Source organism: Panulirus ornatus, chromosome 58 (assembly GCF_036320965.1).
Source record: "Panulirus ornatus isolate Po-2019 chromosome 58, ASM3632096v1, whole genome shotgun sequence".
NCBI classification, from domain to species: domain Eukaryota; kingdom Metazoa; phylum Arthropoda; class Malacostraca; order Decapoda; family Palinuridae; genus Panulirus; species Panulirus ornatus.
This window is the reverse complement of record NC_092281.1, coordinates 37,145,888-37,159,034: the sequence shown is the minus strand read 5'-3', so window position 1 is coordinate 37,159,034 and position 13,147 is coordinate 37,145,888.

The window sequence follows — 13,147 nt, the reverse complement described above, 5'->3', positions numbered from 1 at the left end:
GCTGCTAAAAATCTCATTGATTTCAACAAGCCTAACAATTAAGCTAGGGTTGTCTATGACTCAGATGACATTGGAAACTGTACATCTTGGGAGGAATTTAAAACGTTGTTTAAATTAGGTTGTGAGGAATCATTCTCAGATAGTTCACTTCACATCCTTTAACGTGCTCTCAACACAACATACTTGGATGATACGTCAGTCCCTGATCACTGGAGTACCTTACATGGAAGAATGAGATTAGTTAGGCGGCTTATGAATCCTCATCATGCATATCGGCCATCATGAATCCTGAAACTCATGTGCAAACACTCATGTGTTTATTACACATAACCTTCATTCTCAAGGACCTGACCTCCAGACGTAAGACGACGGTTACTTAATGAGAACATCGACCCATCATTGTGGGTCAGTAACAAAAGTGTTGAATTACACTCAAAAGAAAGGTGGATATTCCAACACCAAGACACTAGGGAGGGTGTCGGCTTCCCAAAGTGTGAGGAAACATTCTAGTGGTCAACACAATCATTCTTCTCACGGTCAAATACAGCGATTCAGTGATGACAAACACTCACATAAAGTGACGTGCTTCCGGTGTGGCCAACCAGGACATAAAGCGAATGTGTGTCCTTACACATGGGACTCATTCTCACGTGAGCCTCGACCAGAACAACAAACGCAGTCAACAACCCATGTCATCACAGCCTCGGTCGTCACAATTCTGCCGACCTAGTCATGATTTCCTCCAGTCAGACCTTCACCCGCTCGCGCCCAACACCACCAAGCAGGTGTTCATATCATAGGAACGCTAGACACACTTCAGCGGAATGCCGAGCATTAGCTAGGCAGACGTCACCTAACACAGGTTCATCATGTCATTATCAACAATGACAATCTCTCGCTCATGACAAGACTCCATCACATAAGGAACTCTTAAGACATTTTCGTTCTTCGCCATTTTCTCACAAGTTTCGATTTAGTGGGTTCTTTCCAGGATAAGACAATCACAATCTTTCTAGACAGCGGCGCGGAAGCAGATGTCATTCATTGTGATTTTATTCAACCATTAATGTGGCGCACTCAACTTGTTAAATACTCGGACTTTTACCCATCCCTTCAAAGTATCTCAAATGAAAATCTCGACGTAAGGGGCACTATTAAAATGAACATTCACATAGGCGACTCGGTCATTACCGTAACCCCTTTACATTGTTCGTGGAGTAACGTTTCCTGCTAACTTGTTACTAGGACGCCACTCTATGGCACAACATAAGATCTGTCCTATTTATCATGTTGTTTGTGTTGATAATACGTTCCTGCCGTTGTCAGAGAAGAGTTCTCACTCAGTCAGAGTCATTAATACATCTGCTCCCACGTCTTGCTTCACGGTAGACAATACGCGTCCTTTTTACTTTTCTACTCATCATTGCCCTGGTAAACTGAGAACCAACATGACTCTGCATAGTAACACATTAACGAAGGTTCCTCTCTCACTTTCTCGAACATAGATGAATGATCATGGACTCAGACATAGTCAGGGTGATCTCGCACTAAGAGTAGTTGCTGAACCTTCATCACTAACTGTCAAAGGACTATCGATGGATGCCTCTATTCATGAGACCGCAGATGGAGAGGTCACCATATACATTGCCAATACGGGACCCCACTCCTGTCCGTCTCCGCAGAGGGGCCAAGCTTGTGGAATTCTCCGTTTTGAAGTCCGGAATTCAAGACGAGGAATTGCATGAGTTTAACATCTGTCTAGTCTCACATTCCATTAACCCACCACCACCTACTCCTCCTACCCCTGACTCAGCAGTGCACGGCTCGAGTCAGCTCCCCACCATCACCCCTGACATGATATCCAAGGTAGGATTAACCAAACATGTTGACCAGTTAACAGACTTACTTAACCAGTATAGGTCTACTATTGCCTTATCAGGAGAACCACTCGGTAGAACTCATTTGGATGTTCACATTATTAACTTAGAGAAAAACACACACACGTCCCATTGACGTCCCAGCCTATCGATTGCCACACGCGCACAGAGACATAGCAAACAAACTTGTTCAGGACATGTTGAAAGATAAGGTTATAGAGGAATCACGATCACCATGGAATTTACCACTTCTGATCGTTCCGAAAAAGGACGGAACTTTTAGACCAGTCATAGATTTTAGAAAACTCAACAACAAGGTCACTTTGAAAGATGGTTTCCCATTACCAGTGGTATCAGAGCTTCTTCATAGCCTCGGTAACAATAAGGTATTTTCAACTTTGGATTTATTGAGCGGATTTTGGCAGATTCCCTTGTCAGAGGAAAGCCGTCCCCTGACTGTGTTCAGTACGCCAGATGGTCATTGGCAGTTCATATGCATCATGCACTTCGGTCTTCATTCCTCACCGGTGATCACCTTCTCAAGGTTAATGACTAACATTTGTCGTCACATGTTGGGCAAAGAAGTATTGGTTTATCTTGATGATATAATTGTCATGTCTCCAGATATTGCTGCTCATGTCAAAAGTCTTGAGAGAGTATTTCTACGACTTAAGGATGCAAACCTAAAATTCAAGTTATCCAAATGTTCCTTTTTACAAACAAGAATTAATTACTTAGGTCACACCGTTGATGAAAACGGTATTCAACCTAATGCAGATAAAGTAAACACAATTGTAGAACGGCCAGTCCCTTCCACAACAGACAAGGTCAAATCCTTCCTTGGTTTAGCAGGATATTATTGAAGATTTATGGCAATTTTCGCGTAGATCGCAAACCCACTAACTTCACTTTTGAAACAGGGAGTTACATTCCAGTGATCTACAGCACAAGACAATGCGTTTAACTTATACTCAGTAACTGAGTTAGAAGGCCTTGCAGCAGTTTGGGCACTCAACAGTTCAAAGAGTATATATATGGTTACCCTACCACAGTGTATACAGATCACAGAGCATTGTTAAGCATTTTTCAACAAGATCCTACAGGAAAGTTTCAGAAAAGGTTTTTAAGTATGCAAACATTTGACCCAGATTCTCGTTTTGCTTCGGGCTCATCCAATGCAGTTGCAGACGCGCTTTCCCGCAGAGTGGGTGCAGTCACTGTAGATAATAGCTTGGTAGATTTTGATGTAGAGAGGTTGAGACAGCATCAACGGGATGACCCAGTCTGGGGTCCTGTCATAGAATTCCTAGAGGGTATAAGATCTTCCTTGGATGCTAGAACAGTTGTCCCAGTCAGAGAATTGTATCTAGCACAGTGAGGGAGTCTTGTGCAGGGATGCGAAATTAGGAGTGCTCGCCCGTGTTGTTAAACAGACAATCATTCCAACAGCATTAGTACGGGATTTCTTGAAGTTAGCACATGATTCAACCCAGGCCGCACACCCAGGCGCAGATAGATGCTACAAGCAAACTCGTTTGAGGTATTTTTGGCCAAGATACATAAAAACATTACACATCATATTTGGAGGTGCCAAACCTGTAAGACACACAAGGGAAGTCCCACTACCCCGCAAACTGTGTTGAAATATCCTTTACCTTCATACCCATGGGAAAGAGTTCATATGGACATATTAGGAGGTTTCTTAGGTCCATGGCAGGCTACAGATACATTTTAGTAATTACTGATGCCTTCACGAGATATTGTGAATTAGTTCCAGTTCAAAATAAAGACGCAGCCACGGTCGCTGAGGCGTTCAAAAAACATATCTTAGACAGATATAATGCGCCGAAGATTTTAGTCACAGATAATGGTGGGGAATTTAATAACTCATTATTAGAAGAATTCTGTAAATTGTATAACATAAGTAAATGTAATATAATGGCACATCACCCAGCCTCGAATGGCCTGGTAGAAAGGTTGAACCGTAAGATCCTCCAATGTCTTCCCACCAACATTAATTTTGATCATGATGAATGGGATGAATACCTGTCTGATGTCTAATGTTCATTAAATGTAGCATATCATAAGTCAATTGGAGACTTACCCTTCCACGCCTTACATGGTTTTGATAAAGTGCTGCCGTATGACATAATAGCGTCCCCTCCTTCATGTCCAGCGGTCCAGAAATCAGTTGTAGCGGAAAAATATCGCACGACTCAATTGATTCATCAAAGGATCAAGGAAAATCTAGGTGAAGCCACTACAACCTTCACGAACCAGGTTGATAAATCGGCGAAACCATCAAAGGTACGTAGCTCCCGGACTCTTGGTAATGGTGCAAGAATTTAACTCCAGAAGTGAAGTTCCTAAACCTTACCCCAAATTTTCTGGTCCTTATAGAGTCTTAGCTCATTTAAAGGGACATAAGTTTACAGGTGGCATTCGTGAAGAACATGAGGACCACTTGAAAGTTGTATAGTATTCTGAACATGATCATCCCGGTCCCACACCAGTCAGTACTTCCCAACCCACGAACAATGTCAACCAACCAACTTCTACCACTGTTCAGTCTGTCCCCACACCAGGACCGACTACCCTCACATCACCACCACACAAACATCATTAAGACCTCGCCTTTAAAAAGCTGCTAAGTTTATCATTTTACAGGTTCTTCCTTCTCATGTCATTATGGTGTCTTCCTATATATGACACCATGGCAGTACCAGGCGCCCTTCTTACAACTCCCCGCCGGGTCCGCCTCGTGAGGGACACAGTTAAGTTGGGCCTGGAGGGTCTACCCTACACTTACCGTAATTTAGTAAAACTAATGGAGGCCGTACCTCGCTTACGGTCTACCTTACTCAAGTTTTACACAAGTGCGTCCATCAGAAACTCTAGTGTTGCTCCTCCTCCGACTTTGTTAAACCAGTGGACCTGGAAACTGAATAGTACCTGTGTGATTCTGTATGACATAATACAAGACACTGAATCTCCAGTAAATACTAATGCCAGGATGAACATGAAAAAGCAAAGGAGAAGCAAGAGAGGTCTGCTTAATTTTGTAGGTTCCCTCCAATCATATTTGTTTGGTATTGCTACTCAGGAAGAACTTAATTCAGTTAGGAATCAGGTTAGATCCTTACAATTTCAACAACTTCTTAACTACAGGTATATTGAGGCTAAAGCTAAGATCTTAAAACAACATTCTAAATATTTGAATGACAATGTTAACTGTTAATAACTTGACACAAAAGGTAGAATTACTGTCAAAATCTGTTAATACTATATATGCTATGGTGACTATTTCTACATATGGTGATAGTTAATATATCCAAATCACTTATTATGCGCATTATTTCACTGGCTTATTGGAGGATGTTAATAATCTGGTAAACCAAGTTGTCACAACATCATTTTTTCCCTTCTCGGAACTCACACGTATCATTAAACAAGCAATGACGAAATTCGGTTGCACCCCAGCTCTCCCTCTGCATCACGTGGCCAGTTATTACTCCTTACTAACGGTTGACGTGATCCTCGAAGCGGTCATTATCCACATACCATTCACTGACTCCAATACTTACAGCCTTGTGAACGTAATACCATTCCCTTTTAATTATACAGAAGAGTTGCAAAAGACTATCGTCCTTGCTGATAACATAAACTTTCTATTATAAAATATTTATTCCTCATTGATTGCACATCTCTCCATGGATGATTTAGCATTGTGCCATAAACCATTGCTTGAGAACTTGATTTGCACCTCCTCCCATCCCCCCCTCCTCACCCCATACCTTGGTTTTCCATAATTTACAAACAAATTCATGTGAGTGCCAACTACTTTTTGGGCGTCAACAAAATGTTCTTCGTTCTTGTTCCTTTAAGGAAATTGTTGTTAATGAACCTTGGATTGAAAGTATAGACCAGTATCACGTACTGTTTTTCCCAGACCCACAAAATGTTCTTATTCATTGCCCACCTAATCATCCCAAATCCTATTTATTTCTGGGTCACATTCAGTTAGGACAACAATATACTCTTATCAGTTCCAGTTTCAAATTATTCGGCACTCATGATCATTATTTGGGACGAATTGATAGAACTATCCCGAGTTTAGGACGAATCCCCCAAAACATCAACTTACCAATCATCGATGAAGTAAAGATCCAACATCTTCCATCTATGGTTCAGAACGATCTAGATTCTACAATAGATGTTCTGGCTTTTGAGTCCACGGGGAAAATGAAACACGAAATGTTCCCAAGTGCACTTCCGTGTAATAATCACATCATCAGGGGAGACACAAGAGAGAAATATAACAGTCAGTTGGTATATATCTAAGAGACGAAGCTAGGACGCCATTTGGTTCCATCTATAAAGTGCCTTGTGGAAACTGTGATAAATTTTATGCTGGTCAGACTGGTAAGGATTTTTCTGTTAGACTTAAGCAATACAAATATAGTATAAGAACGGGACAAGAATCAAATGCCTTGTTTAATCATGTTAAAAACTATGATCATTGTATTGACTGGAGTAACGCTATCTCAGTTATTAACTCTAACTCTGTTACCAAGAAAAATATCATTGAATCTTTTATAATCAAATACACAAAGAATTATAATCTTAATATTAGTGATGGTCTATACAAATTAGATAAGTTTATTGTTGATAAGTTTTGTAAAATGATAAGTTTATGAGCGCTCGTTGTATGTTTTGGACAATCACATGTTTACCAAATGGCGTCCTAGCTTCGTCTCTTCGATGTATATCAACTGACTGTTATATTTCTCTATTGTGTCTCCCCTGATATTGTGATTATTACACGAAAGTGCACTTAAGAACTTTTCATGTTTCATTTTCCCCGTGAACTCATAGGAATATATATATATATATATATATATATATATATATATATATATATATATATATATATATATATATATATATATATATATATATATATATATATATATATATATATGATAGAGTGGCAGATATAGGGTGTCTTGGTCGAGGTGGTGTGCAAAGTGAGAGGGTTAGGGAAAATGATTTGGTAAACAGAGAAGAGGTAGTAAAAGCTTTGCGGAAGATGAAAGCCGGCAAGGCAGCAGGTTTGGATGATTTTGCAGTGGAATTTATTAAAAAAAGGGGTGACTGTATTGTTGACTAGTTGCTAAGGTTATTTAATGTATATATGACTCATGGTGAGGTGCCTGAGGATTGGCGGAATGCGTGCATAGTGCCATTGTACAAAGGCAAAGGGGATAAGAGTGAGTGCTCTAATTACAGAGGTATAAGTTTGTTGAGTATTCCTGGTAAATTATATGGGAGGGTATTGATTGAGAGGGTGAAGGCATGTACAGAGCATCAGACTGGGGAAGAGCAGTGTGGTTTCAGAAGTGGTAGAAGATGTGTGGATCAGGTGTTTGCTTTGAAGAATGTATGTGAGAAATACTTAGAAAAGTAAATGGATTTGTATGTAGGATTTATGGATCTGGAGAAGGCATATGATAGAGTTGATAGAGATGCTCCGTGGAAGGTATCAAGAATATATGGTGTGGGAAGCAAGTTCTTAGAAGCAGTGAAAAGTTTTTATCGAGGATGTAAGGCATGTGTACGTGTCGGAAGAGAGGAAAGTGATTGGATCTCAGTGAATGTAGGTTTGCGGCAGGGGTGTGTGATGTCTCCATGGTTGTTTAATTTGTTTATGGATGGGGTTGTTAGGGAGGTGAATGCATGAGTTTTGGAAAGAGGGGCAAGTATGAAGTCTGTTGTGGATGAGAGAGCTTGGGAAGTGAGTCAGTTGTTGTTCGCTGATGATACAGCGCTGGTGGCTGATTCATGTGAGAAACTGCAGAAGCTGGTGACTGAGTTTGGTAAAGTGTGTGAAAGAAGAAAGTTAAGAGTAAATGTGAATAAGAGCAAGGTTATTAGGTACAGTAGAGTTGAGGGTCAAGTCAATTGGGAGGTAAGTTTGAATGGAGAAAAACTGGAGGAAGTAAAGTGTTTTAGATATCTGGGAGTGGATCTGGCAGCGGATGGAACCATGGAAGCGGAAGTGAATCATAGGGTGGGGGAGGGGGCGAAAATCCTGGGAGTATTGAAGAATGTGTGGAAGTCGAGAACATTATCTCGGAAGGCAAAGGTAGGTATGAACAGATTTATTATACAACTATATATAATTCATATTATATACATTACCACATTTCCTGCACTTTCCATCACAAATTTGCCGAGGTCATAACCTTGTAGTTACCATTACCTTACAACCTTAAAGATGGTGGTCTACAACACCTCTAGATTGATGGAGAAAACGAAAAGTTTAGTTTTACTATTAAGACCACAGAAATGCGGTAATTCCACTTCACTACCACTAACTACTAGTTATTTTACTTATTGATTTTTACGGCTAAGATTTTCATCCTCTGAGCGAAGCCATACAATAATCATCCTTATCTACTCTGAGCATTGGATAGCCTCCTGATGATCAAGATTGCTGTTTTGGTTGTCCGTTTCCCTTGTTACTGCTGCGCCTCACTGCACACCTTACATGAGTGCCTTCCACAATATTAGGGACAGCTGCTGGGCCTCACTGTAGCTACTTCTGGGACGGTTGCCAATCTTCCTCGTATTCTCTCATGACCACAGCGCCAAACCGACTCCCGCCATCAGGCCGAGACGCACAAACATTTCTGACAAAATTGAGACAAACGCTTTCGCGTCAGTTTTGACACCAAGTGAATTTATACGACAATTACGTTCAAGATGCTTGGTTTTTCGTTCATGGATTGAACAGAAGCAACCAACGATGGTTGCTACTGCCCAATCCATGAAGTCCCCCCCACCACGGAAAGGTAACCAAGCTTCGGGGGGGATGGGTGTTTACCCTGACGCCAACGGAGAAACTCAATTTTAGTGCAGAGATCTTTTCCTCGGTAAAGAAAGTGTAGCCGGACTCCGCCCTCATGAGGTTACTGCACGACAGCAAAGATCACCCTTTGGTAGGCTGTGCTATAGGCAGCACAGCTCCGTCAAAGATCTCACTCCATAAGTGAACTTATATAGATTCTTTTTTTAACATTTTGTCTTGTCCATAAGGAACTCATCAGTTCTTCTCCAGTGAAAGCAAAAAATCATCGAGAAATTCATTTGTCTTCTCAATATCAGGATCTTGTGGCTTTGTGTGGGGGCCGGGGCTGGTGGGCTGTGTGTCTGGCTGTGTCTGGAGAGCGGGGCTGGTGGTCTCTGTGACTGGTTGTGTCTGGGGACCGGGGCTTGTGGTCTCTGTGACTTGCTGTGTCTGGGAAGCGGGGCTGGTGGTCTCTGTGACTTGCTGTGTCTGGGAAGCGGGGCTGGTGGTCTCTGTGACTGGCTGTGTCTGGAGATCAGGGGAAGTCTTGGGTATAAATTTCAATATACTGTGAGCGATATCGTCTCTCAACCGATCCCTCTCGATCTTCTCTTGCACGGCCTTCATGATACGTTTGGGCGGCTTTCTCCATTTTCTTTGCATTTCAACCGGTGATCCTGCGCCATCGAGCCACATGATACCAGAATAGTATCGTTCCTGTTTCCCAACGGGTCCAATCTTGGTGTCACACATGATGCCGAGGGAACCCAAATGGCGGCCGATGTTTACGTTGGAAGCCACGGGCTCGTTATGTATCTTGCAGTAACTTTCATACCGTTGCTGCAGCTCTTTCCTGCTGATAAGGTACCGCTTCATAGTAATAGTCTTTCCCTTCATTTGAACGAAGGTATTCATGAAACTAACAAAGGAAGCCTTTCCTTTGTAATCCCGTTTGTAGTAACAGAAAGCCATTGAAGACGTGGATTGGGTCAGGCGAAGTTACACAGACTAACAAGATAGTCCCTTAATCAATGTTCCTGTATCAGCACTGAACTCGAAATACGTCAGAGCGACAATTTCAACCCAGGGCTGGAGGCCCATTTGATGATATTCTCACGTCTTGCTCAACCAAGTAACCTCGGTTAGACCTTGTTTATATTTAAATATAGTAAAGCTAATATAGTGAAGTTAGATGATTCTATTTAATGTATTTTGCAATGTAGTTTATATATTAATATATATACATAAAGGCAAGAAATGTCCAAAGTAAGATATTCATGAGGATGTAGTGAAGATGGCCTTGACCAAGATAAAGGCCACTGATATTGAAAACGAGATGACTGTGAGGATATAGTGAAGATAGATTTTCCTGAAGATAAAGTTCAGTGCTGTTGAAAGTGACTTTCTAAAATGATGTAGTGAAGATGACCTTTGGCCAAAAAATACGCTAGTGATATTGAAAGTATGATGATTATGGGGATGTAGTGAAGATGACTTTTTATCAAGATAGAGGCCAGTGATATTGATAATTAGATAAGTATAAGGATGTAGTGAAGATAGTCTTTGACCAAGATAAACGACATCGATGATGAAAACAAGATGACTGTGAAGATATATTGAAAATAACCTTAAACCACAGAAAATCCATTGATATTCAAAATGATTGTGATGATGTAGTGGAGATGGCGTTTAACTTTGACAAACTCCAGTGATGTTGAAAATAACATCTTAAGCAAAAATAAACTACAAACAATCAAATCAAATAATGAAATCTAAAGCTAGGGTAACCATCTAGAAACATATATATATATATATATATATATATATATATATATATATATATATATATATATATATATATATATATATATATATATATATATATATATATATATATATATATATATATATGTATATATATGTATATATATATATATATATATATATATATATATATATATATATATATATATATATATTTTCTTTTCTTTCAAACTATTCGCCATTTCCCGCATTAGCGAGGTAGCGTTAAGAACAGAGGACTGGGCCTTTGAGGGAATACCCTCACCTGGCCCAATTCTCTGTTCCTTCTTTTGGAAAAAAAAAAAAAAAAAGATAGGGGATAGGGGATTAAGAATACTTCCCACGTATTCCCTGCGTGTCGTAGAAGGCGACTAAAAGGGGAGGGAGCGGGGGGCTGGAAATATATATATATATATATATATATATATATATATATATATATGAATATATATATATATATATATATATATATATATATATATATATATATATATATATATATATATATATATATATATATATATATATATATATATATATATATATATATATATACATATATATATGTGTGTATGTGTGTGTGCCCAAATGTTCGTATGTATGTGTATGGTGTTTATTTGTGTATGGTGTACCTTTGTGTAGGGTGTTGTTGCTAACGGCTCGGACCTCACTTCCCTGACCGAGTTATTTGATCTGTTTTGAAGCAGATGTTGACCAGTCCTCCAGCATCCGAACCCTTATCAACGGCGTCAGGTCAAGACGTGGGGGCCAGCTGCGGGGTATGTCATCCCTTACGTTCGTTGCTGTCGTAGACAAAGGAACAAAGGAGTTTGAATTCACGCCATATGTGGGCCGGACCTTAGGCCTCCTTCAGCCAATCACGTCAAGATGAGGGAGTGACAATCAGTCTTTTGACATATCAAGGGCAATTGTGTCATTCTGACCTATCGTAGCCATAGGTGGCGGATCAAGGCGTGGCTAGCTGTTCCTGCCTTGCTGGTCCTTCAGATAAAAGGCTCAGACGATCGTCTGGGAGTCGATTCCTTCAACAGTCCCGAGCCCAGCAAGGTAATGTAGGCTCTCCCTGTCTCGAACCCCGCAGCCACCGCTGTCTTAGTTTGTAAGATGTTTACTGTGTCACGTCAGGTTTAGCTAAGTGTAACGATGATGTTTACTGTGTTACGTCAGGTTTAGCTAAGTTTAACGATGATGTTTACTGTGTCACGTCAGGTCTAAGTGTAATGATATTGAACAAATTGTCATAAAGGAAAGAGATCTCCTGGCTTGAAATCTTATCTGGAAAGTTAACTTATGTTCAATGTTAAACTCATGTTCAGTGTTAACGTAAATGATTCATGCCTGATTTATGTGTTCACCTTGTACATTTGAATTCTTTTATTATAAGTAATTCTAACTTTGATGTTTGTTTTAATCCCATAACGTTAAGATAGCGTTATCCTGAGTTGTGTAACATAACAAATCTAACGTCCTTGCAAAGACAAGGATCAGTATAGTATTTGTAACATATGCATGTTACTGGCGACCTTGCTCGAATAAGTATTGAGTTCGTAACATAGATTGGCGACCTCGCCGGGATATTTCTTGCCTTAACGGAATCTCCTTCCTTGATTCGTTAATCATGTCGTTGACCAGTGCTGACGCTGATCAGTGTAATGATTGAGGTCGTGAAACAGGCAGTGCTGAATGTGTAGACCTGGTCAGATTTATGTCAAGTATTTTTGCAAAAAGGGCGATTTATGCACGTAGTGGCTACGCTCCAAACTTGGTACGGAGAGACGTTCGAAGGGTTCAGATGGCAAAGGAAAGTCCGGTAATAATGTAATCCCACCTGAATCTGCTACCTTGCCAGTAACTCATAAAAGTCAAGGGAAATATTCCCAGAAAGTTAAAGTTTGCTTCCACTGTGGCAAGGCTGGGCACCAGGTGAGGGAGTGCTGGGCTCGGGTGAAGGAATCCAGAGACTCTACTTTTTGAATTTATATGTAGGCCCGTGAGTCTCTTCTCAACTTTAGGGCCACTTAGTAAAGTAGGTGAGGCTGTCCCTGCTCCTAGGAAAGTGAGGGATTGCGAAAGTGTTGATCAATCTGTAGTTAAAGATCCGTTCTGTGGGAACTGCAATGCGTTCTTGTCTGAGGGCTATGTGGTGTACGACGAAAAGTGACCGTATTACGGAATTCTGGTGCGCTGCAGTCCCTGATGTTGGATGGCTTGGTGCCGCGAGAAGAGTTTGGGGACCGAGTCTTACTAGATGGACTGTCCGGTCCCAAGGAAGCTCGACTAGTCGATGTGAGGGTAGAAACAGATCTCTTCACGGGTCATGCTTTTGTAGGGGTTGTAGATAAGTTGCCTGTCTTAGACGTGGACTTTGTGTTAGGCAGCGACCTAGCGAGTGGGAAGATGAACCCAGTGCCGGTGTTGCCTACGGGCCCGGTGAAGTCCACGGAGGCAGTGTAGCTTGATGAAGAGGTACCAGAGATAGTCCCCGACCACGATGATGCCAGGTCCATGACAGCTGGCACGGCAGGCCGTGTGCCTGAGGACATAGCCGTTGAAACGCAGAAAGTGAAAACTACAGTCACTGCCCGAGAGTGAGCCG